Below are 27,210 nucleotides of genomic sequence, written 5' to 3'. Positions count from 1 at the left end.
TTTCACACTATGATGTGACCAGATTAACTCCCACCCCTGTGGAATTCAGATTCTTAGAGGATACTGTAGGGTTTTTCTCCCATCTCTTTAAACAAACATTCTTTTTCATCAACCTGTTTTAAACATAAAAATGTAAAGGAGAGTAAAAATAGTAAAAATGAAACAGTGCTCTGAGCTGCCTGCCTTGCCATCATGTCTTGTACAGTAGTTAGATCTGATTTTTAGAAAAAAGTGGAAGAAATTCTGCAGGAGGCACTTGTAGGACCTCTCCTAAGCTTATATAGCTCATTGTTTTAATTTGAAATCTCGTTCTATTAATATTTCATAATTTCAAAGTAGAAAGAAATCCACATGGCAGAAGGATGAGAATAAAAGGGGTTTCTCCTTGTTTACCTTTTATCCAAGGTAGCTGGACAGGTAAGTAGAGTTTCTGTGGAAGTAGGGAGGATTTGGTTGATGTTTTACAAAGGTTTTCTATGTTATTGTCACTTCAGCATGTTCACTTTCATCCAAAATCATTTCAGTTTGTATTGAGAACTGAAAGAGATTTCCAAGACTTCTGTAAGGGGTCTGAAGCTCATATGGTTGCAGTATTTTGGTATCAGTGGGTCTCACCATTGTTCCACTATTTTTTAATTTGATTAGCCCATATAAGCCAAATTTTGCAAAGGGTTCCTGTTCTCAAAGACTGTAATTTTTCTCCCAATTTCATTAAATACCTAATGAGTAGAGAAGAGAGACTTCTACATTGCCTCCACTGATGAAATGTGGAACATCTCAGGAGCATTAGGAAGGACTCACTTTTTCTGTCAGAGCTCAGTCTTCCTGACAACCAGAAAATGCAACCACAAGACTCCCTCCCTAGGAAACCATCCTTGCATGCTCACAGACTTACTTGGTTTTCTTGGATGAGTGTCAGGTGGCCAAATGTTGCTCCCCCCTGCATTATGCTGATATAACTGAGTGAAGCCTTTGGCTCGTTGACTGATAAGCATAAAAAATACAATTAATTGCAGGGTTCAGAGAAATCTCAGCTAAGGAAGCTTCTTAGAGCAATGCAGCTACTTAAGTATCTGCAGAGGAAATATTTTACCGTTGTACGGGCTGTCAGATCCTTAGGTGGCAAACGGTATGACAGGGCTGACCCTGTGCATGGCCCCAACACGCTCGCTGGCTGGAACAGGTCCCTTCCCACTCATTCCCCCACCCTTTAGACAAGGAGGCCAAGACACAAAGTTGTGGTGACTTGCTAAGGTTCACAGAGCATATCTGTCACACAGCTTTGAATCACAGCGCTTGGTCTCGGCAATCTGCTCCTCTCTTCTGAAATGAGAGTAACACATGCTAACACACATACTCATTTAGTTCCCAGTCCCTAATGTTGATCTACCAACAGGGTTTCAATTTCTCCTGCCCGTTATTTCCACACATGCTCTTTTTTTCCCACATATAGGAGAGAGTCATGCACCAGCACAGTTCTGCATCAAACCCTGAATAGCTCTGCATGTGTTCAACTTGACATGTGGGAGTTCTGCAGGGGATGTATGTTTATGGAGGATTAGGGACTTGAAGTAGGTGGCACTTCATGATTTCACTGACCAAATGATTCAAGCTGCCTTTGCAAATTACCCATCGGCACCATACTGTATTTGTCTGGAGGTTGCACTAGTTTGAGTGGTCTTGAATGTGGAATGAGTTCTTGTTATCCTGACTCTGAAATTGTTTTCTCTGAGGTTTGATACCACAGTTTCTGCTGGTCTGTGATGCTAGTGTATTATGTTGTTATCGTGTGTTTATATTCTTATCCTAAAACCACAATAAATAAAAAATCTGCAGTGTAGAGAATGAGGACAAGTCGGACAAGCCTGCCTGCTAAATTACTTTCCATTCCTGTGGTGGTTTCTCTGTGATTCGATTAAAAGAGGTTGTCAGTGTATGCTCATCCTGTAACTGCCTACCCTGTCCCCTGGCTAGGTATAAATAAAGACTTGGCAGGTTCTAGTACAGCATCTTGTTTAACCTCTACAAGTACCAATATTTACTCAGAAATTTCAAACAATGCATTCAGCTTTCTCTTACTGGAGGGCAACAGGAGTACAAAGTGGCCAGTCATGTCCATGGCATGTCTGCTCTCCCCGTGGGGTTTTCCTTTTGTTATCTCTTGGCTGTCTCCTTTTGTTTAACGTAAGAACTGAATTATGAACTGCTCAGGAATTCCAGACCCATTACCGCAGTCTGCTTTGCGGAAAGCTCTCTTTTAGGTATTCAGTGATTGCCTTTCTCTTACCCCGTGGAACAGAGCTAGAAATGAGACATTTGCCATTCCGTATTTTCCAGCACTTGAGTATCGTGATAGCCACACTTGCAGATATACAGAGTTGTGTCCACGCTTTCATTATGCAAACGCTTTTCTCTGGTTCTAACTTTTTTGCCGTTGCTGTTGTTGAGAGCGCAATGGATTTAATCACGTATATGGCTAAAACAGTGTAGAAGAAAAAGCTTGGAAATTTTGCATATTAAAAACAAAATTAACTTATTAAATTTAAATAATAATAGTAATGCACTGTATTTCCCCAAATTTTCTCATTACAGAAAAGGATTAAAATCCCTGCAAGGGAATGTGAATGGGGTTGTTTTCCAAGAAGTGCATTTTTGCTCAAAGGAAAAAAATCTTCACCTCTGAAACAGTCTTTATCAGGCAGCCTGGAATGAAAATACACAACTTAACAAAGCCACTGAGTATACAGCAGCAAAAAAAAGAGATTATAGTACCTCTGCATAGTCTAGATATTGAAGCAGACCCTTCTGCCCATTCCTTTGCTCCCTGAATCCCTAGAGCCTTCCCCCTGCTTTCACCATGACACTTCTGCAATCTCTTTGAGCTGCTATGGCTTCCTACCAGCCTCAGTCTGTCTCATTGCTTCCCTCCAGCCCTGGCACTGCAGTCCACTCTGCTTGCTTTTATTTTCTTTTACCCCGACCATTGTCTGGCACCCCTGTCCCCAGAGGGGCTTAGGCACTAGCATGCCAATGTGCCAGAGTCAGGCTCTTGGTTCCGGGCTGGAGTTAGCAGTTCTGAGCTGGGCTTTAAGAACAGAGATCGCAAGGGCAGCTGGCACAGCAGGGCATCACACATAGGACAGGTAACGGGAGAGAACAAAAAAATTGGTACATCTAAAATCTCACCTCTTTTGAAGACCTGGCTTCCTTTTGGAAACTTGGATTCACACCCTCAAATTACATCATTTCTACAACGGGATTACAGTGTTGGTGGATAAGGGAAGAACAACTGGTGTCCTCTACGTCGACTTGTGCAAAGCATTTGGCACTGTCCCGCATGACATCCTTGTCTCTAAATTGGATTTGACGGATGGACCACTTGGTGGATAAGGAATTGGCTGGATAGCCGCACTCAAAGGGTTGCAGTCAACAACTCGATGTCAAAGTGGAGACCAGTGACGAGTGGGGTTCCTCAGGGGTTGGTATTGGGACCAGCGCTGTTTAACATCTTTGTTGGCGACATGGACAGTGCGACTGAGTGCACCCTCAGCAAGTTTGCCAACGACACCAAGTTGTGTGGTGCGATTGACGTGCTGGAGGGAAGGGATGCCATCCAGAGGGACCTTGACAGGCTGGAGAGGTGGGCCCATGCCAACCTCATGAAGTTCAACAAGGCCAAGTGCAAGGTCATGCACATGGGTCGGGGCAATCCCAAGCACAAATATAGGCTGGGCAGAGAATGGATTGAGAGCAGCCCTGAGGAGAAGGACTTGGGGGTGTTGGTTGATGAGAAGCGCAACATGACCTGGCAATGTGCACTTGCTTTGATGCCCTCTTTGGAGCTTTTGGACACTGAATACCTGTTTTGTAGAAAACAGATGTTATAAGAAAGCTGTAGCCCCAGGACATCCCTCACGGGAAAAGCAAATGGGAGGGTTGCACAGCTGACAGCAAAGGCAAAAAGCACAGGGCTTGGTTTAACTGCGGATCATAAGGGGTCTTCTGGAGCAGTGAGGCAAGAAGGCAGGAAATTCAGAGATGTGGGACAGTATCTGGTTGTGGGGAAGCAGCAGTCACTCCAGCTGATGGGCCTTTCCACTGGCCATCTAGGGACCTAACAATGCTTAGGTGTACATCTAGGCATCCTGATTCTGCTGGTTACCATTAATGGTTGTGACTGTGGTGCCATTTCACTTTTTAACCTCACTAATGATCTGACCCCCCAGTTCATGTTATGCTGTGTGCTGGATGTGCATCTAGTTAAGTCCCCTTGTCGTAAATCAGGCTGACAGGACAATCTGCGAGGAGTCTGGAAATCACTTTCCTGCTCTTTTGTCTGAACTTCTTGGTGAGACTCAGTATGTGTTCAAGAAAGATTTGATGGAAAGGCTAAGGTTATCATTCCTTGAAGATGAAGAAGGCTCCTAGGTGACTGGCTGAGATCCTGTAGGACTGACAATTTTGAGGCTAAGATTTACTTTAATTATATATATTGTATAATTAATGTAACATGAGATATGTCTATATAATTAATAATGTTAGGGTGTCTGAAGTCTTGTATAACTTAATAAATAACCCAAATTAATAAATAAAACAAACACATGGGGCTACTCATAAAGAGAACTGCAAAGCAACACAAGGAAGGGGCTGCAGCTTTCTGGACATGCAGTTGGAAGAATCAGATTTTATGAATTCCCTGCAAAATGCCCTGGCTTTCCATTTGGTCGTAGGGGTGAGTTAAGACATTCATACTGATCTGTGATGCCCTACGTGATTTGTGATCTGCAGGTCTAAAGGAGACCTTTCTTTTATGTGTGGGCATAACAGCCGAAATTAGGGGAAACATCTCCGGTGAAGATTTCGGAGGTAAAAAACTGGCATATTGGAGGTTGCCTCAACCATTGCCTTCTGGAATATATCAGCTGGAAATGAGATCAAAATGTCACGTCCCTGCTTGATGGGGTTTCACTTGGGCTGATTTCAGGTCCTAGCTGTTAAAATGGGTCTGGTACAAAGCTTGTTGAACAACTGCACGGCAATCAGAGAACAACTATAGAGCAATTTGTGAAATACAGCCTGATCTGCATACTTTCTGCTAAATGGTCTTTTATAGTTTAAGGCTCAAAATCTGTTCATGATATATAATACAGAACCTAGATATATAAATGAGTAAATCCACAATATCATTGCCTTTATTCCACAGAGTATCAGTCTTGCCCTGGCTACTTTCAAGCTCTGTTTCTAAATCAAATGGATGAAATATCTTCCAGCTTTCTTGGGATATTATTGTTGCTACTGAAGAAACTGTCCTGCTCACACTGGCAAAGCAAAGAGGAAGAAGGTTTTACAGGTGCTGCTAGACCCTTATGAATGTCTGTGTGTTCTCCCACATAAGGCTGAATTAGGGGAGAATCAAAGGGAATATTCAGTGTCATAAATAGCTAGTCATAGGAAGCTGTGCAAAATTAAGATTCAGAAAGGATGGCTACTTCACAACAGTGAACGAAGGTCCTCCAGCTAGACCTTCTTACCTAAAGAAAAGAGAAAGATTCACCTCCAGTGCCCCTAAACCAAAAAGATGTCAGGAGCAAGTAAGCAAAAATATATTTAAAACCAAGGGGAGAGGTTTACATGGGAGGTGGGGTGTTGAAGGGGACCACAAGGTTGCAAAAGACCTTTGCTAAGTGGAGCAAGCGGAAAAAAAAATAGATATAGCCTCTTAAATCTGCAGTGAGTCACCACAGGTCATGTTTTATGGGGTTTTATTGCATGTTTCATGTGTACCTTGGAGAATAAAACCATATGCATCTGATTAGATTACTTAGTACTGGGAGTGTAAGGTAAGAGCACAAATTGAATGCAATTATTTTAAAAGGAAATTATATTCCTGCTGCTTTCTGTCTGTCTGCTGTCCTCTATCTTTTTCTTTTTATTGTCTCTTTTATCTTGGTTCTAAGATGGCTTTCACACCATATCTACCTTGCAATCCCCTGGTTTGTATGAAGGCAATTCACAGCTCAGTGCATTGCCTGTCTTCTCTGATTGTTTACAACTGGTTTATTAACCAGGCTTTGTCTTGGACTATCTTTGCTTCATCAGGAGGGAGGGGGAGAGCCCAGTTGTTCATTTTGCATTAAGCGTGTGTGCTGATGTGGAAATATCCAACCATACCCCTCAGCGGAGATATCTGTGTTAAAATGAAACCAACTTTTATAGGAAAAAAATTAATTTATTACCAATGCAAGGTTATTACTTGGACCATATAATCCAGTGTAAGTATGTGATATTGCCTCCACCTAAGAGTCCTGTATTCCTGATTAAAAAGTGCCAGAGGGGAGTATATGCCTTGCAACCACTTATCTGCCCCGTTTTCAATTTCACCTGCTACAATATTCCATTTGAACTCTTTCTAAGAATTTTCCAGCTGAAGTGAAATATTTGACTTTCACATTGGGCTGCAGTTTTGGGGTGAGAGGGCAGGGGCTTGAGAAATTTCTTCCTTTTCCCCACTGCCTTCCTGTTCCTTCCCCTAGAAATATGTTGCCATAAGTGCCTTTGGCAAAATAGTGATTAGCTATAATGAAGATCTGTCTGAGAGAGATTACTGCCTTTATGAGGTGGCATTTTTCAATGTGACTGTGCCTGTACCTTCCAGGCAGTTTGCTTTCTCTGTCCACAATTATATTTATTTATTTTGTTCTATAGTTTTAAATACTGAGGCTAGGCCAGGCTGATTTATTCATATTATTGTATTGAACCACACATTCTAACATTATATATTACCATCTTTTCCCTCTGCAATATTGAACCCATGTATAACTATCCACTTGCTCCCCAGATTCCCAAGAAGAGACTTACACTTTGCAGCAAGATTGAAAAACTATGTTGAGAGACTTATCTAGTCTAATGATTTTCGCATCTCCTCTGGGCTCCAGACCTGTTTACTGGGGTAAGATTCATCTCACCTTACTCCAGGCAGTTTACAGGGCAGATGTTGACTTTTGAGGTAGTTGTCATGGGCTCTTTTTCCAGTCAGTGGAGATCTAGACAAGAGCATTAAGGGAGACTGGGGCAATTAATCTGATCCTCAAAATGTGAATTGTGCATGTGATTCCATTGGCTCTGTTGACTACATCTCCGCTCTCGGTTGAGAGCGCCATGACTGGCCCAGATAGAGATGTTTACACCAAGTCGGATGGAACCCAGCCTTTATGTCCTACTAAAATCTCAGCCTGTAACTCTGCAGATGTCTTACCATCAGCTCAAGATCCTTTTACTCAAACCCAGTTATTTACTACCTTCTTTACTCAGTTGGTGTGAGCAACAATATCATCTCACCTGCCCTCTCCAGGTATTGTGTTCAACATGTATGACTCCTTCCTCACAGCCAGGTTGAATGCCCAAGTCTTGCAGCCTTTCCTGCCTTTCCATGATACAGGCTTTCCAGGTCATTCTAATGGCCAAAGCTCTTTTCCCATCTCTTTTCATCTCATACCTCAGCCACTAGAGCTTCATTTTCTTTGGGTTTGACACGACCAGGCCTGTTCCTTTCAGAGCTTTCAAGGAAGCTACTGGAAAGACTGTAGACTGTCTTCAGGTTGCCCAACTTTATTAATCTCTCTATTGCCCTCATTTATTCTGCTTCATCAAACATGTTACCTGTATTCACATTAAAGGTCCTTAAAAGTCTATGCCTTTCCTGCCTACCAATTTTTAGTCACTGCTTTTAACTACTGAAGAAGCCGCTGTGCTCAGACATTGTACCTGAGACGTCCTATCTGCGTAGGAGACCATCTCTTTCCTCTTCAACTCAGCACTTTCTTTTCCCATGCTGCTCCTTACACTGGGGAAGTATGCCTATGAACATCTCTAAAAGCACCACATAGTTCTCCTTCCAGTCAATCTGGAAAACTCTCCTCCTCGTGTTTAGCATGTGCTCATAGGTAGCTCCAGGAGATCTGTGCTTAGACACAAGCTGCCTCACCATTGGGACACCTCCATGTCCACGGCTAACGCGCACATCGGGATGTTTGAGCTGCCTGTCCACTTGGAAGAGTAGCATCATCATGATTTCTCCCCTTGAGCCAGACAGCATTTTGGCCGTATGCAGCAGTCCTTATCTACACTTCCATTTTGACTGAAGCCCTGTAGGAACCTATTACAAGCTCGGTGTTCACGTTTCCTGTTGCTTGAACAAGCTTTATTCTGACTTGTATTGCCTTTCCCCTTCCCAGTGCTCACCTGTTCATTTTCTGAAGCTGCACTTCTCCCCGCCACCACACACTCATACCCACACACACTGCAAAAATAAGGAGAAATAATTTACTTTTTCTTTCAAAACATGGGTACACACAGGATTGACCACTTCTTCACCTTTTGAGTATTGCTTTGTTAACATCATTTTCAATAGAAGTCTTTATCTGTGCTTTTACAGGTCTAGCCTTTTTAACCTTCTGCAGTGTGTTCTTAGAGTTTATGATTTTAACCAGATCCATTATTATCTAAATACTGGGGAAGCAGGCAGGGGAGGGAAGAGCGAACGACAAGTGACTCCGTAAAGTGCTGTTCTTGGTAGCTCTTTACAATATACATTAGGAACAGCAGGGAGAACAGCTTTCATAGTAGATCTGAGCCTGTTAAAAAGAAGTTATGGTGCATAGTCTCAAAAAAAAAGGAGCTGGTTCCTATCTGTCACCATCGGTCTTGGCATTTCATGTTTGCATACGGCAATCCTGTTGTGCATAGTCTAGACAGAGCAGTGTCAGGTTTGCCCCGCTGCTTTACAGTCATGCTGGCTATAGTTTGCTCATGAACAAGATCTCTTTAGGTGTTTTGGGATGCACAAGGCTTAAGATCTTAAAATGCTGCTCTCTAGAGTGTATGTTCCTATTAATGGGCCCATAAAGATCCCCTTATTTATTATTGTTTAATTATATGCAACCTGTTGCTGCAAAATAGCTGTGCATAATTGCTATGTACTTCTGTGCTGGCTTGCGTGTACGTTTATTTAAAAGATACATTTTGGGTTTAGTGAATTCTGTGTTAGTGATTGTTCAAAGTGACTTTATTTTCCATTGTCTTTTCTCTAAATGTTCTTTTGATATTTAGAGTGTTAGTGATGATATTATTACATTGCTGTTAGCTATTGAATGAATGATTGCTGTTGTATTCTGAATGTGCTGATGCTGAAAATCTGTGATATAAATAAACTTCCTCTGGTAACATCATTATAATAGCACAAGCAGCAGAAATTTATGGAAAGAACAGATTAAATGCTTAGACTTAAATTCTTCAGCGTGCAACTCTGCTTAAACTGCTGTGTCTGAATTTTGGGTTGCTGAATCAGGTGGAAAAAATCAAACTGACACATCGCTTGTCTGTGCATTTTTACTATGATATATTATGTTACTAAAAGAAAAAGCTCAAAAGCTACCATTGATAATCCTGGCTAAAACTTGGAACATAAATTATTAAGATCTGTAGTTTCTTTTCAGAGTGGCCTGGGACTTAATGCATATATCACAGCAAGGAAATGTAACATCAATATGTACTTATGCATTATAACATGAGACATTTTTATGTATGTAATAAAGCATTCACTATGTAACTGTTTATCTAAGCAACAGATAGGAAGGTTGAGAAATTCACACAGTTAATCATATTTATTTAACTAATTAACAACTAATAGCATTAATCATAAAATGCATGAACATTTGAAAAGTAATTTATTACTGGATATGAAAACTATTCTCAAACTTGCTTTCCAGAGTATATTTTGTTTATTTATATTCATAAAATCTTCCAAGATACCCAGTCTCAGTATTTCACTTACTTATCCTATAAACTGAAAATGCAGGATACAAAGTACCATATCAAGAATTCATATACTCATAGAATGGGTTGGGTTGGAAGGGACCCAAAAGGTCATCTAGTTCCAACCCCCTGCCATGGGCAGGGACACCTTCCACTAGACCAGGTTGCTCAAAGCCCCATCCAACCTGGCCTTGAACACTGCCAGGGATGGGGCAGCCACAGCCTCTCTGGGCAACCTGTTCCAGTGCCTCACCACCCTCACAGTGAAGAACTTCTTCCTTACATCTAACCTAAATTTACCCTCTTTCAGTTTCAAGCCATTACCCCTTGGCCTCTCACTACACGCCCTTGTAAAAAGTCCCTCTCCAGCTTTCTTGTCGGCCCCCTTCAGGTACTGGAAGGCTGCTGCAAGGTCTCCCCGGAGCCTTGTCTTCTGTAGGCTGAACAACCCCAAGTCTCTCAGCCTGTCTTCATAGGAGAGGTGCTCCAGCCCCCTGATCATCTTTGTGGCCCTTCTCTGGACCCGCTCCAACAGGTCCATGTCTTTCTTACGCTGGGGCCCCCAGAGCTGAAGGCAGTACTCCAAGTGGGGTCTCACGAGAGTGGAGTAGAGGGGGAGAATCACCTCTCTTGACCTTCTAGCCACATGTCTTTTGATGCAGCCCAGGATGCAATTGGCTTTCTGGGCTGCAAGCGCACATTGCTGGCTCATATGCAGTTTTTCATCCACCCCAAGTCCTTCTCCTCGGGGTTGCTCTCAATCCACTCATCACCCAGTCTGTATTTGTGCTTGGGATTGCCCCGACCCATGTGCAGGACCTTGCACTTGGCCTTGTTGAACTTGATGAGGTTTGCACGGGCTCACCTCTTAAGCCTGTCAAGGTCCGTCAGTTTACCAGAGATACATACAACTCCACTAACCATCTCCAATTATCTTGTGTAATCACTTCTAGGCGAGGGAAATGAGACTCCCAAAGTCAGTGTTGCTTATCTCCAAATTGCTGTAGTCACCTACACTTTGTGCAGAGCTTCAGGATTTCCCAGACATGGGTTGAAAGGTAATATTATAATTATGCAATAAGATTAGTGCACTGGTCCCCAACCTTTGCTGCCCTTGGCAGCAATACTGAGCAAGGAATCTTGTACAGTGGGATCATAATTTGTCCTCCCTGTCAGCCTTAAATCTTAACTCCTTAATTCCCTGTAGCTGGGAGCAATGCTGTCCATTAACAACCTGTTGGGAATTAGTGAAAAAGCTGAAGACATCACCAACGTCTAGGTTTCTAATTCAGTAGGTTTGTTCTCTTCCTTTCGATAACTTTTTTATTACAAGTTTAATAGTGCCCAGTGAGACTCACTAATAAATGAATAAGTGTTCATTTCCTGCACAGGTTTTGTCAAATTTGCCCTATTATCTCCCAGGTTCAGACTAAGAGCAATAGAGTGACAAGGCTCATCTTTGAAAATTGAGGAAAGGGAGATGTGTCTCTCTGGGGGAAGAGCAGGAAGACATGAATAAAGGCAAACTTAAAGCACAGAACTGAAAAATAAAACCACGTTTTACCTATATTTTTCAAATGTTTATTTGTAACTATGTTTAAATTAATCGAAGTAAATGACTGAACTCAGCGGGTATGCAAAAGCTGAAATACATAATCACTCACAGAAAGCGTTACAGCAACACATTAGCAGTGCTGTGGAGATGACTGTGTGGGAGGCATTTTCATACCAAATCCTTTTTTTTTTTAGTTATTTATAATTGTTTCAGGAAAAAAAATACTTCCCCTCAGGGTTTTGGACTGGAAGAGCGGGTGCTTGCTTTCTTTGCAGTGGTGCATTTTCAAATTGGCCATGTTCTCTATGGCCATTTTAGGATTATCATACTGTGGTACAACTGGTTTACAACAGCTGAATTTTTTTCCAAATGTGGCTTGTCTGGTTTGGGGTTCATTTTTGATGAGCTGAGTGTTAAGTTTATTGCAGAAGGGAAAGCTTTCAGTCAGTAACTCCAAACTGACTTGGACCTTACTCCTGCAGTGATTTATGCATATATTTAACGTGTCCTGTAGAGCAGCCAATGGGCCTGAAGTCTGTGCTTTATGGTACTGCCTTCCTTTGGAAACTGGAGAGAGATCTGTTGATGGGAAGCTTTAGCAAAGAGTAGCCACGATTAACAGTAACTTTAAGTGCTCACTTAAAGTGGGCTGCAAAGCACACGATTAAACAGGTTTGAGTCTCATAATACTGGGAAACTGTTCCAAATATTCAGAAATTACCTGGGCTTAAACCTCGTATAGATGCTGTTAGAGCTGAAGAAATTAAATGTAAAAATAATGACGCTGTATATTTGTATGCATATGCACAATTTGGTATTGGATCATTTCAACATTGCACTCAAATTCTGAACATAAGTTACATTTCTCTTCTACACACAGTGAACAAAACTGCAGTTCAGCCATATTATGATCTAAGGATATACTAATATATTGCAATCTGTATACTCAAAATGGTCATTTTAGCTTGCAAGTATTTGTGCATTTGAAATTATGCGTACGATCATATAGATAAAGCCTATAAAATTATAAAATATTGTAGTCCAATTGGATTATAAGAATTATAAGATTATTTCAAAAGTATATATGCTTTTGTAAACTAATCTGGATACCTAGTTTAATAGATAATAGCATCCTTTTCTCAATTTTTGTGGTGGGGGAGCGGGAGGAGAAAGGGGGAAGGTTTTCATCCCTCCTATAGAATACTGTAAAGAGATTTTAAAGGAGGAATTTTAAATTATATAGAAAGGTTATGATTTTCTCTGAAGTCATATGGAACTCAGCACGAAGTGCTGATGACTTATTTTCATGTAAATTCTTCATCTTGATGTAATTCATATGGCATCAGCACTGATAAGTAATCAGACCTTTCTGATAAAATCTAAAGCACAGAAGAATAAATGAATGCCATGCGGTTAACTCTTAACTGTAAAACCATAATACAGCATTGGTTTCAACCGTGTAATCCATAAAATATATAAAAAAACACGTAAACCAGAGTGACCGCAGTAAATGTGATCCTGACAGTAGCTCATGGTACTGTACGACACAGTATTGCACTGCGCAGGTTGCTGTGGGACACAGTCCACTGCAGCCATCCGAGGCTGCCTTTAAGCTTTCTAAGCTTCTGCATGGCATGCTGACCTCAGTCATGGGGCAGCGGTGTATTTTAATATCTAATTAAAGTTTTGCATACAACTAGGCTTATGGACACCCTCCTCACTCAGAGTTGAGGATTCTTTGTTCAGATCCCAAATGAATTTTGTTTGTGTATCAGTGTTTTCTGCTAGCTGGGGACAAAGACATATTAATACTTATTCAGTCTTTTGTAATATCCTTTGCAATCTTCAAATTAAGGTGCCGTGTAAGTATATTGTAGTGTTGTCGGTTGTTCTTGTTATTAATCCTGAAATAATAAAATGTGTATTAGATAGAATCAGGGTAGCTCAATGGTATATTGCAGGCTATAAGCTTTCATTAACAGCTACAAGAAATTTTTTGTTAACTCAGTCAGGGAGGGAGAGGAGCTGGAGGGAGTGTGATTTGGGCTTGATAAAGAGAGGATAGAACAGGGGTAGGATTTGGATTCTGGTCAAATCTGACTGCTCTTCAGCTTTGTCCATCAGTTGTCTTCTGGCAATACATTGTGCTGTGTGCTCAAACATAATAACAGTCCTTTATAATGGTCTTCTAAACATGTGTTTCCTGGGCCAGGTAGGTTAATGGGCAATAGCTTTTTATTTTTACTATTTTTTTGCATTGCTCTCAGCAAATAGGTGAATGCACAGTGCTACAGAATGCAGCAGCTTTGGTGAGTTTTTTCACTATGATTGAGGAAGAGTTCATCTATAACCAGAGCAGATCTCGGTCACCAGGAAACTGCAGTAACAAAAAGGGGTATTTAATCATCTGGCTAGGATAGGATCAGGAAAGCAAGCCCATTGTTATTGCTGCAGTCTGACTTCTGAGGAGAAGCAGCCAGAAGTGAACCACCAGCTCCTACTTCCATCCATCTGCTCCCTCCTTTCTCCATTTTTCTAAATATTTTTTTTTCGTGCCACTTCAATTACGATCAGCAGAGGCACTTGACAGAAGCTCTTTGTTCTGACAGGCGTGGTGGGTCCTGCGATTTCGGCACTCCTCTGGCTGTGAATGGCGGAGGAGCACTACACAAACAAGAGCGAGACAATAATCTCAGGAGGTCCTTTCCCCTCGCCTAGATGTCACGCACACCTGGAAGGACAGGCGCGTGTTTTTTTCCCAAACGCTTTCAGCTGGAGTGGCACGTGAAAACCCGTTTCCCGTGTCGGTATGCAGTGCCTGGTGCTTTCATGTTCCTCAAAGGCATCTGATGCTGCTGAAGCATCATGACAACTTGGCTGTCTTTGGGATCAGAAGGTTCAGCATCTCTGGGGCCTGCTGCATCTGCTGGTTCATTTGGCAAGAGAAGCACTGGTTCATAGTAATGCCTTCCACCTCCCAAGTTAAGCAGAAGAATACATTAATTGTAGTTATGTGTTGTCATCTGTACACTCGGGAAACAATTAGGGAAAACCTTCCTAATTTTCTGTGCAAGCTGAGCCTCGGGTGTTCTGTAATAAAGTAGCAAACTGTGACTTTGGCGTTTGGATATATTTGAACCTTGCATGACTGTTGAGCTAAAAATGAAGCAATTCTTTGTCTCATTCCTTAATTCTGATCTTAACACTTTACTTGCACAGTTTTCTGAATTTCAGGATTCTGAAGTTTCCCAAAGTAGCACTGTTATGTGGCTTTATAGAGTCTTTTGTGTGGGATTATATATGTCTGAGAAAAGGAATCAGCTGATTCTCCTACATGAATAGTGCTGCAATTCTTTAGCAACATTTCTCCTTGATCTACACGTTTCATTTTTTTACACCAGCTTACAAAGAGAAATTGAGTCAAAAAAGTCATGGCCAGTGCTAGACAAGGGAACAGCGTGTTGTTAGAGATGGAAAGTGGAAGCTCTGTATCTCTGACTTGGGCCACTTCCCTTTGCTTTGGATCAAGGGAGGCTGCAGGGGTTGTGCCAGCACCCGGTGCAGTGCACAGAGCAGCACAAGAATGCCCTAGAGTGTGCAGTTGAGTTGAGCTCTGCCAGTTTAAGCAATCAATCAAACCAGTCTGCCTTCCTCATCAGTTAATGCAATGAATGAGATTCATAATGTACCATGAAATGAGAAGCTTTTCTGTGGAGGTTTAAAAACAGAAATGTGACTGCTTAGATAAATGCTATACAATTGCCTTCAGTTCCCAATCACATGCTATCAACTTCAGTTAGGTTGAAAACTATCATAAGATTTGACTTTTGGATCTGGGCAGCGTCTTAAATTGGGGTGTTGGTCATAGGTAAATACAATCTGACCACCAAAACAGTGGAAGTAACAGTAGGAGACTACACCGAGACATTGCAGCTAATGGCAAATCAAAGCTGCTAGTTTACCAGCATTCCTGTAAATCAACTTCTCTATCATATTTTAGGCATTAGAAATTCTGTTATCACACCGCTGTGGTTAAAAATCCCATTGCAAATGGCAATTGCGTGTTGTAGGATGTCTCAAATGCCTCTCCGGCGGTGCTGATGTTTCTCTAGTGTTAATGGTAATATAACTTTGTCAGTATTAATTGAAATGGCCCTTCCAACAGATGCAGTGGCTTATCTAAGCTTATCATTATAGTAGCCATATGCTTACTGGGAAAGTGCAGTATCTTATTTCACAGAAAGTTAAGAATTAGTGACAGTTTAAGTGACAGCGTGGTATATAGGGAGGCGCCATAGTGAAAAAGTTATCTGATAGCTTAGATTTAGTTTTTCCCATTGAGTTTAAATTGTCAACACTCCTTGTAATAATGAAACTCTTTGCATGGAGAGGACTATAATTTAATTTACTACTGTGAATATTGATTCCTGGATAGTACACTCTTTATCCTGCAGATGACCTAGATCCTTGGTTCCCTAAGGGTTTTGAATAATAACAGCAGCAAAAGGGTCTGGATTACATAAGAGACTTGATGCAGATTAGTTACTTTCTCTGCTGACATTTTAATTTTATTCATTTAATTTATTACTCATATTCCTCATCTTGCTTTGTAAGCTGGAAACCATTGTCAGTTGGATTGGTGTTGATGAGCAGTGAGTGTTTTAAACATCATTCTTCCCAATCATACCAAACCTTATGTTAAATGTAAATGAGAAAAGAGCACATTCACTTAGAGAAGTGATTTCATTTCTCATGAATTGAAATAATCCTCAAAGAGATGATTTAGTCCAAGTCTCTATATTAGGAGGAGAGTCGCTGTGGGGTCCTGACAATCTCCTTACAGCGGTCATCATGGTGCTGGGTTGCAGCTTCTTTAGAACCAATGGGGAGTGTTCCCACAATGCAGAGAAACTTGACAGAGTTCCCCTGCGAATCCACAAAATCCACTACTGCCAACTCCAGTCATTGAAAGAAAGGACGAGACCTCCAAAAGTGATGCAGATTCTTGAAAAAATAGGAAAAGGCAGGCAGGAGGGAAAGAAGTTCAGTGGAGAGAGGGAGAGAAGAAGGGGCAGGGGGGATATATCATCTGCTCTCTCAGTCCCCAGTATTGAGGGTGAACGTGGACCAAATAGTCAGGTTTTTGAAGGCTCTGTAGCCATCGGGACCAGTGATCAGTCAGGGTATTGGGAGCCTAAGAGAATTATCAGGTCTCTCAAAACTCTCTATCTAGCCACAGGAATGCGGCAGAATTGCACCTGGAAAACCCAGGAGAACGTGACAAAACAGCATAGTTTCAGCGTAAAACAGGGGTTACTTCAGCAATTTTTTTAGCATTATTTCCTTTGCCCAGTTGTTTTGAGCCACTCTTAAGGCGATTAGAGCGGCTCGTTACCGACGCTTAGGAGCTGAGAAGGCGAGTTGTGTTCCCTTTTGAGAAAACTGTCACTATCTCTGCGTGAGCTCAGATGGAATTGAATAAAAGTCTGGTTTGTGCTCGGAGTACCGAGTGAGCCTTCTTTTTGCTTTCAGCGACTGTGGGTTAATACAGGCAGCTGGGGGATCTGAAGCCTGTTTTCTCCGTCTTGCAGCAGTCTGCTCTGTGAGCTCAATTGCAATAGCAGATATTGTATATGTACATTAAATACCTATTTTACCTGTCCCCTAAGCATTTCTGTGCTAGCCACTAAAGAAACTTTTACCTTATTTAGTGACGGTTTTCTCCCTTAGACACTTTCTAGTCAAAGACTTAACTAATACTTTTAAGCTTACGAAAAACATTCACCATCCTTATTAGAAAGAAGGAGGAAAGAAGTAATTGTCCAGTTAGGGTTTGTGGTGGGCACATTTATTAGCATACATAATTTCCTAACTATAATGGATACATAAAATCGCTTTCATATAAAAACAGAATTCTCAAAATATTGTTAAGTCCCTGAAAGTTATGTTTTAATTTTGTCTAAGATGAGACAACAAATCTGACAGTACAGCTCTGTATCTGTCACGGATATACAGGGAGAAAATTACTGTATGTGGGAATTGATAAGCCCTCTAAACCCATCTCTGTCTGGCACCAGGACTGAAATATGAGAGTTTCTTTGAATAATTGGAAGATATTTTTGTTGAAAATAAAATTTTTAAAGTTTTAATAATAGACTTTTAGGTCAGAAGGTTATGTGGTTAGATAGCTTGTTTGTGTACCAGGAAAACCAGTATACTTGACCAGAGGTTCAGTTTCCAAGCAGATAATGACCCCAAACATTCTTAGATATAGTATAAACATTTAAGAAATGGTATAATGAAATCTGAAAAGAAAATCAGGATGGAGCAGCCTGGTTTTTAGTCATAACCGTAGCCATTTGGAGCAAATGCGGATTTTATTTCATTCAACACAGGCTCTGCTGTTCCTTATATATCTCCAACACTTCATGTTGCACAGTATGTTCATACAGCACAATCTTCAGGCACAGAAAGAGAAAAACTAACAGTCTTTTGATAGGTGTGGTTTCTTAATTAAGTGTTGCATTTTGAATCATCAAATGTATTTAAATTTCAGTCTTGGCAGTACTCAGTGTTATTATTGGACTCAAAATCTAGGTCAACCTCTTAAAAGGTTGTGGGATAGGGAGCATGTCAGCACTGGGCAAAAGCATTATTCCATTCAGGCTGCATGTGAATATGCAGAGCTTCATATGAATTTTTATTGCATTAAAGAAAAGGGTTAAGGAAAAAAACAGAAGGGTTTGGCAGAGAAAAAAAAAAAGTCTGCGTTTGTAAGTAACAGGATTTTGCAATTTAGCCCATATGTTAATGGCAAAATGAGCCCTTAAAAGTATTCTTTTCTACAATAATTCATTAATGGCTACTGGTTAATAAGGCTACTCTGATTTCAATAGTTGCCTTAATTTAAAATGCTACCTTGATTTTCACAGGAATGGCTCTTATTCCATGAATAAATTATTACTTTGTCACTGTTTTTGTCAGCACTATTAACTACGGAATATATTCTGGCTGGTCATTTTAAGTGTCTTCCTTATCAGTATTGTGCCTGGCATTCATTATCCTCTTATCTCTCTGCCATTTCTCTCAGTAGAGAGGTAATGGATTGATTACTTTCACTGCTATATTGGTCAGGATGTACAACAAATTCTCTTCAGCTCTACAGCTCATTCATCATGGATATCCTTTAATCCCCCATCCCTGAGTTTAAACGTTTCATTCTCTTCATATATATTGGAAATTATTAGCAAAGACAAGAATCCAAGCAGTGCATCTTTTATCACTCATTTACTGTAAAACATAGTCACTGAAAATCCAGTGGGGGGGTCTCTCAGTTATTCTACTCAGGGGGGTTTAAGTGCCACAGAACCACTAATTCAGCAGCATTTGCATTTTCTGAAATACTGACTTCTGTGTTGCAAATGGAGAGTTATTGAAAAGAAAAAACACAAAAAATGTTCTTTGTGATGTGATGCTCCCCAATGTTCTGCACATACGTATGGGTAATAACAGAATCTCTGCTATATGAGTGCATATTTTTAACTAGATGGCATTTGAAAATAAAGGCAGTTTTCTGATAAATTGTGTGCTGTACATCGTACATGCATACTATATGGAAAACTCTGTTAGAGTGAGTTGAATGGGAATCACAGGTTTTCCTCATCTGGCAGACCTCTAGCAATTGGAGAACAGAGACTAGGAGTGCTTTCATCGGCTTTTCTAAGAAACTTGTTCTTCCTGGCAAAACTATCATTGCAGAAGAGTCCAGCAGGCATCAACATTTTGCCTGGAAGGACCTCGGTGAAGGACCAAGACAGTAGAAACTCTATAGGACAAGCTGAAACTGAAATTATACAGAAAGACCCTTTCAGAGATAGGGAAAGAATAAGTTCCTGCCTTAGGTATATGAAGGACACACAAAGGCTCTGTATTGCAAGGGAGGTTCCCCTAAATATAGCCATGTAGAAGAAATAGCTCTCTATCACTAACTTGCTTCTCTTGTTATTGGCACCATTTCTGATACTGATGCTTATCAGTCTCGTCTGCACACAGATGCTGATGTGAGGTTATACTGGCATCTCTTGTGCAGAAAGTGCTTAACCTGCACTTTTTGAAGGCATCAGCTTCATCCTGGGAACCGACAAACCTGACTCCAGAACAAATGGAGGAAAGAAATATTCAAAATCTTCCAAATAAGTATTAGTCAAATATGCAGAAAGGCACCAGTCACTACAAAGTATCTAACTCTGAGGAGCAAAACCAGAAATTGCTGATAGTCTTGTGACTCAGTCTCCGTTACAGTCAAGCCCTTCCTGAGTCTCTTGCTGATGAGGGCTTCTTGCAATACAGTGACGTTCACAAACGTCCTCTCTAATGCTTTTCCCTCATGTCCATGCCTTGGTCTCACTCTCCTTGTCAATAAAGATCAAGATCTTTTCAGAATTATCGCAGACTGGTCGTGACTGATAAGAGAGCAGGGGAGAAACTCAGAAATGGATAGCCATACGATGACCTGGAACAGCAGCAAGTCCATTCAAACAGGGTGGTGGTATTCATGCATTTGTTTTTAAATAGAAGGGACATGATATTGATCAATTAGAATGATGAGTCATCTAAAACGCTGATGATGTCACAATATTCAAGTGACAATAGCCATGATGCCTCTGAACAGGAAAGAAGAAGGAAGGAAGGAAATCTTCAGGGCTATTAGAGAAGGACCTATATTTGAGCATGTATCATACAATGCTACAACAGACTGCAGAGAATAGACCAAGCACTAGTGACCCGCTGTTCAAAGGTGTAAAGAGACAGAAAATTTATCTTTCTTATTAAAGCATAAATAGTAAAGCACCAAAACATTTCCACTAGTGTAGCTGCCCACTGTAAACCACAGAACTGCTGCATGTTTTCCCTCAAGAAAGGGGAGAGAGTGCTTGCTTCTGATGGCAAGACACTTTCTAACATGACGTTTTGGAACAAAAATGTATTGCATATCAAGGTCCTTTAGGATTGTCTTGCCTTCTCAATTAAAACATAAAAAAAGAAATTACTTATCATTATACCTGTGTTCAGTCTCTACGGACACAGTCCAGAGGAAGATTGTATCACTTCAGCCGGGTAGTGAAATCTCTGTAAGCAGCCCCTTGCCTCTTTGACATCTTCTATTAGATGTCTTGTCAGAGTCTCTGCCGCTGACATCTCTTTTAGATGTCTTTTGTAGTTGCTTTAAATGGAACATGGCCAAAAATTAAGTTCTCATCCTTCCCTATGTCCCTTTTATTGTTATCAACAGTGCTATTATCATCACTGTCTCTCAGCAGTCGGCATGTTCATAGTTACAGTTCTGAATGTTTTACTTGCCAGAATTTGTCTGGTTGGATCAACAAGGTTTTTGTCACTGCTCTAGAAGTAATTAGGAAGGACAGATTTCTCAGCAAGAGAGAGGCACGCAAGCAAATCTAGACCCGTGTTGGGATCCGTGAAGGTTACTGCTTAAAGAGAGATTTTTAGTAGGGCAGTAGAGCCCAACAGAGGGGAAAAAAAAGTATTTCTCTCTGTGCTGTTTTAATTTGTACCGAAACTATTAATAGCCTAGGCTTTTCTCATTTCCTGTACTTTTCACAGTGTGTTGTCTCTTTCTGCTTTTGCTTCCACCAGATTGAAATAAAGAGTTATTTGTTGTCTTTAGAAATGTCATTTGTCCTGTATCACAGTATTTGATTTCCTGGCACCTTTTGCTCGGCTCCGTGATTCACAGTGTGGATAATGTTGTGTCTCAGCGACCCCATCATATCGTAGTACGACGCTGAAATTCTTTCAGGTACGCATGAGAGGGAGAACTGCTAAAAGAGTTCGATGTTGCATTCTTCCACAAAGAGCACTCTGTATTTCGGCGAATCATTTATTTAACATTTGACAGCCTCCAAAAGGAAGGGAGGGTTATCTATGCACTTAAATGCATTCTGGAAGGGTGAGATTCAGTCTGTATTACAGTCAGGCAGTCTACACATCCACCTCATTTCGCTGATTTCTGCTAGTATTTAAACAATTTCAAAAACAACTCTTACAGAAGTCCTACTTTCAGCCTGCCCTACCTTTGAATGTAGCTTTCAGGATCCAGCATTCAGCCACAAATCAATTATTCACTGCCTCTAGCAAAGGCATCCCCCAGACTTTGCTCCTCTGGACCCAGAACAGCGTTGATGCCATACTCTGGACTACAGTGGAGTTTGGTGTGGGCTGGGACTTGGGATGGAGAGCTGGAGGGTTGGTGTCCAGGGGGCGGCAGCCTCACAAGCAAGATAACCAGTGAGTTTTTGGGTGCTCCACTGCCAGACAGCACTGATGCACACGCTTTCTAGGTTACCCTGAAGCTTGTGTCCACCCGAGTCCTCGGGCAACTTGAATCTTGTCCTTGGTGATTACCTTTCTGCTCATACTTTTGGCTGAACTCAAGTATCCTATTTCTGTTATCTACACCAAGATCACCTGAAGCTCAGCTGCCATCCTCTGATTTCATATCTGGATAGGCACCTACCAGTGTGGTATTTCCAGCTGAGTAGTGCAAAACAAGGTTGTTTTCTGCTTTTTGAGAGCGAGGAGCTTCTAAATTAGCATCTGTTCTAAATTGCTGCCTCTGCCGTGGATTACCTCTGTGACCTTACTTTATTTTAATAATTGTGTCAAAAATATATTCAAATGGATGTGTCAAGTTTGTCATCAGGAGCCCATAATACTATTCTTAATATACTAGAGGGCATTAAGACCATTATTGAGAGACTAAATACTAGCTTGCTGTATTTTTCTTCCATATAACTCCTGTGCACTGATTTGACAATTTTGGTCATTTTGCATGTTTCTGCTTTTGAGTGTCTTGTGAGTAATATGAGATTAAATAACAAAACCAAACATGAATATATCAAAAATTTAAATGTTTAATAGCTGAAGAAAGAGTAGCTAAATTTCACTGAAGATACACTATTTTCAGGAAAGTAGCTTAAAATATGAAAGATTTCTTTACCCACATATATATTAAAATATGATACTTAATTTGTGATTGTTTTGATTTTGATTAGAAATGCTAATTCAAATAAATTCAGGCTGAGAAAACATTTTTGAAAACTTGCTGTTGAAAAGAGATCCGCAACAATCACCGGATAAGATATGGGAGAATTAATGAGATCCTTCTTAAAGCATGTTGAAAATGAAAAGCTGAACATAGCGCTGCCAAGTATTGGCACTATACTTTAAAAACATGCAATACAATATTCACTAAGTTTTGATCAAATGTTTTACAATTGGGGGGTGTCTGGTTTTTTTATAAACTGGTTTTATTATAGGGGCATTTTGCTATTACATGATTTGTCTTGCTAGGAAAAAACTCTCCCTTTTTCATCTTCAGATTAGGCTGAGACTTAGCTTAGGAGATTTCAAGATTTTGGTTTTCTGGTTTCCTAGCGCTATCCAGGATAACTCTCCTCCTGGTTTCACAAGTGCCATATCGAGTGTTTGCAGTGTGAAGTTTGAGAAGGCTATTATCAAACTCTGTAAAAAAAATATCTGAACTTCTGCTTTATAATAACTTTTTAATACAGTATCAGAAAGATGCAGAGGATCTGCCTGGAGACTGACATTTAGCTATTGTGCTCTTTTAAATTAAATGACAGCTTGTACAGGCATTCCAGGGCTAGGTGTAGAATCCTGTTATTTAAACATTGTCAAAGCTTGGGTTTAATTAACTCTAATTCAGTGTAGTTTCCCCATCCTTGCATACTCTTTCTGTCTGTCTTTCACCCCCTCTGTCTTTTCTTTCTGCTGGCCTTGAAAGGCTTCGAAGTGCCTGTCAGGGTTACAGTGTGATTTCAAATGCCTTCATGCCTGTTGCTGGGTGGAAAGAAATTACGTCCTGGCAGAGCAGCAACGAAGCATTTCATTGTCAGCCGGGAGATTCGGGTTGCAGGGTAAAGCTGGAGTGCTAAGTCCCAGCCTGGCTGTGGCTCTTAATGTTTCAAATGATGTATGCGTGGTTTCTAAGGCAAACGGAGCCACGCTGCTTCTCTGATCAAAATCGCGGAGGGAGCATTTGGACTTCCAGAGCCAGAGTGAACACGTCGTTTGTCAACTTCACCATCAAATGAGACGGCAGAGGTTGCCCTGTGCCTGTCCTCGAAATGCCGCGGGAAGGGCTGTTGAGCCAGCAGGGGCGGGGGCTCTGGGATAGCAGAGCATTGAGGATCACAACCCAACCGCGGCAGAGGATGCGACCGGGAAAGAGTAGCAGCTCTTAAGAAAATCAGCTAGCGGCGTGTGGCAGGGGATGGTGAAGCCATCAAGCAGTGGGGTGGCGTAAACACATAAAGAGATCAAAGTCTTAAGTTGCCCTTCATTGGGTGCTCATTCAAATTACTGTTTTTTTGCAGGAGGAGTTCAGATTAAAGACAACCTTTTCTGAATGCTTTTAAATAAATAAATTGCCTCCTATGCATATCTAGCTCTCTTTCTCCTCTCTCTGATACGCTCCTGTGGTTCCTCAGTCTCTATGGATATACGAATTGTTACTCTATTTCATCAACGTAATTTTGGATGGCAAATATTCCTAGGCTCTGAATGACAATTTTGTAATGAAAGTTGCACTAGAATAGGCCAGGAACAAAACAGTACCAATTAGGTTTGCTTTTATGTATCTACTATTCAAAAGCAGTCATCCAGCCTTTAGGTTCTAACAGTTTTCCACCTCAGTTATGCCCAGACCAACAGCTTGGTTGTCAAAAGTAAACCCTAAACTGTTTGAATTCCCCTTTCCCTCTTTGCATTCAGATCACATGCTTGTTCTTTGAGAGCTTGCAGAGCTTTTATGGCTTCAGAAGCCTCTTCAATTCCTCACGGTGACTTCCTAAATAGTGAAAAAAGTCACGTGCTGATTTTCCCCTGACCAGGAGACCTCTTTTTGTCCTAATCAGCTGCCAGCATATGCATGGTGTCCTTCATGCCAGTGGCTCCAGTGCCGGGTGCTCCCCATCCACTGGGAGCAATGTGGGCAGCTCTCAACAATCTCTGCCTTTCAGTGCATGAGAGTCAACCCAGCTGGATCAAAGGAGTTGAAAAATGCGGATGGCTAATCAAAGCTAATCAGCTAGCGTTCCTTTGTACTTAATTAGAGAGAGATGGACAATCCTGGGGGAAACCCAGCTGTGCTGAAACAGATGTCCAAGGAAGCAAGAAGACTCCCCCTCTGGACGTGCCTGTGTCTGTCTGCGGAAGGAGCCTGGATGGCAAAGTTAAGGCTAAATGCCTTTTATACAGCTAAATGTAGATTTGATTAATTTCAGCCCAAAATATGTACCCTGTGTAAAAGTATGCAAGTGTGTTTATCAGAATTCAACTTTAATAAGCAGTATTTTGAGGAGTGCTCTCTTGTCCTCTACCTGAGGGACCGGTGAGTGCAAGGAAAGCAATTGCATCCTCAGCTGTCTGCTGCAATGCTAACTGAGGTGGACCAAAACAACTGTCAAAGCTGACACATCAAAGAGCTTTCTAGCATTTCCCAGCCTTGAGAAAAAGCAACCCACTCAGATGTTTTCCTTAAATATTTTGTAGATTTTCCAAGACTGCCCCACTTGTCATTTAAAAAAAAAAAAAAAAAATTGTTAAAGATATCTCAGTTATTTTTCCGTCACTCAAGAACAGCTGTGATTCTTCTTATTAAAAACATTGATCCACGTAGGATACCATTAATACTGGGAAATAAGACTGAGTTAACAATATATATTGCTAGTACATGTATATCGTATATGTGAAGTTATAGACTTGAAAATGGGTATACAAAACAAATACTTCAACCTGAAATTGATGAAAGGGCAAGAGTTGTGTTACTTTCCAGTCTAGTAGAAATGAATAGGCATGTACAGTACATTGTTCTCCTTCGCTGTTTTTTAAGGCATGAAAAGCAATTTGAAGTGTAGTCTTGCTTTAATGCCATTTAGATTCCTCCCACAGTAATGTCAGTGCCTTTCGTGTGTGTGTTAGCATCTACATAACATATTTCTAAAAAAGAAACTTAGTTCAGTTCTGGTTAAAAAAGTTTTGTTGTGTTACCACTATTCATGCAAACTCTACATTTTCTATAGCTCCGGGAAAAAAATGCATTTAAGGTTTATTGCTGCAGTTTCCACCAACCCATCATGGCCAATGCTTCAGAACATGTGTGGTGCTTTGCTTTAGATACCAGAAGGGTGATTTAGAGCAGTTTGAGTTAAAGGAGACTTAAGCTGATGGGGCAAACCATGCTGTACTGTGCCGGGAGGCTTTTGTTGTCACAGGTCCACTAGTTATACCTGTGAGCCATTGGGGCAGCTGGAAGTCCTTCCTAGAGGGATGAGCTGTAAGTTTAAGCACAGCACCATCAGACCGGCCTGCGTTCAGTCCTGAGCTAGCGATGCCCACACGTCACCACACTGTGTTGTGCTGTTTTTCTGTCATGCCCTGCGTCCTTTCAAAACCCAGCGCTGCTATCCTGCATTCCCTTTTGTGGTCCGGAGGTACTCGACGAGGTGATGTAGGTATGAGCTTTGGGGCTGAGTACATCAGGAGCATCACATCATTCAGAATATGAACCACATCCATCTACGTGGTGGTGAGGGGGCAGTTTGCTTCATGAACTCAGTGCTTTGATTAATCTATTCAAATATTAACATGCCTGGTGAAGTAGACCAAAATATCCTCTGGATATATAAATATTCATGTACTAACATCTGCCACAGCTGCATAGTTATAATTCTGTTTTCATGGGAGGAAAAAAGTCTCTTTGAGGAAGGTCCAATGTAGCAGAGGGTTTCTGTCTTCATACCTGTCACTTAGGAAGTTGTGTAACTTTTTAAAATATTTTATGCTTGCATTATTTTAGAATTAGCCTGGTCTATGAGGATTTAACTCCAGCATAACAGCTATTAATGTTCCTGGATCACTTTTAGTATGTGTATGTGAGGTAGTACATGTTTTTCATGACATAAAACAACCTCTTCGATCATATGCAGGCTGATTTGTGCCACTGGCACAGTCCTGAAACAACCCTGCTTTTTGCACAGTTAATAATATCAGATTTTCATTATGGTCTTGACCTCTACCTTTGGCACTTAAGAACATGCCTTCCATTTTCTATGGCTTGGCACAGTCCCTTGAAACTCCAGGTCCTTTCTTTTTCTTTTCCTTTTCCTTTTCCTTTTTCTTTTTCTTTTTCTTTTTCTTTTTCTTTTTCTTTTTCTTTTTCTTTTTCTTTTTTTTTTATGTGTGTGTGTTTTCTTGCTTTACAATCTTACTTTATTTATGGTTATCCTGCTCCAAGATGTCTTTTTGCTAGGCTTACTCCTAGCTTCCCTCCGCTGAATTTTGCTTATAAGTCTACCTGGCCCTCTTCTTCCAAGAAAAAAAAAAAAAGAAACCAAAAATGTAATCAGCGGCCTTGTTTGTCAGTAGATTCCATACAAAACTAGAGCAGCTGGCTTGTTACATTTTAAAAAAAAAAAAAAAAAAACAACAACTTGTTTTTTAAGTTCAACATACTCGAAATCTTTGTGGCTTTCTAATTTTTGGCATAGGGAAGACATTGTTTCAGTGCCCCACCAAATATGTGAGTATACAGCAACCACATTCTCTTTTTGCTTTCAAAAAGGACATGAAAAAGATTATTCTTCAAGTAGAGTCAGAGTCATTTATTGAATGTCTTTTTCCCTTCTAGAAGCTCTATTTGATACTCAACAGTTGTTTTTGAAGAATTATATTCATTTTTTCTCACTTATAGATTGAATACTAAAGACCACAAAAGAACTGCTTTGGGCTACTTTTGG

General features: G+C 40.8%; 1 protein-coding gene across 7 annotated transcripts in view; it reads left to right on the top strand.

Annotated features, from left to right (window-relative positions):
* The window catches only part of KLHL29 (kelch like family member 29), a 413,313-nt gene that overhangs the window by 297,143 nt on the left and 88,960 nt on the right, over positions 1 to 27,210 (top strand). The gene's annotated exons all lie outside the window — the stretch shown is intronic.

This window comes from Haliaeetus albicilla, chromosome 18, assembly GCF_947461875.1.
Source record: "Haliaeetus albicilla chromosome 18, bHalAlb1.1, whole genome shotgun sequence".
Classification (NCBI taxonomy): domain Eukaryota; kingdom Metazoa; phylum Chordata; class Aves; order Accipitriformes; family Accipitridae; genus Haliaeetus; species Haliaeetus albicilla.
Note: the sequence above shows the minus strand (reverse complement) of the source record. Positions and strands in the feature narration are given on the sequence as shown.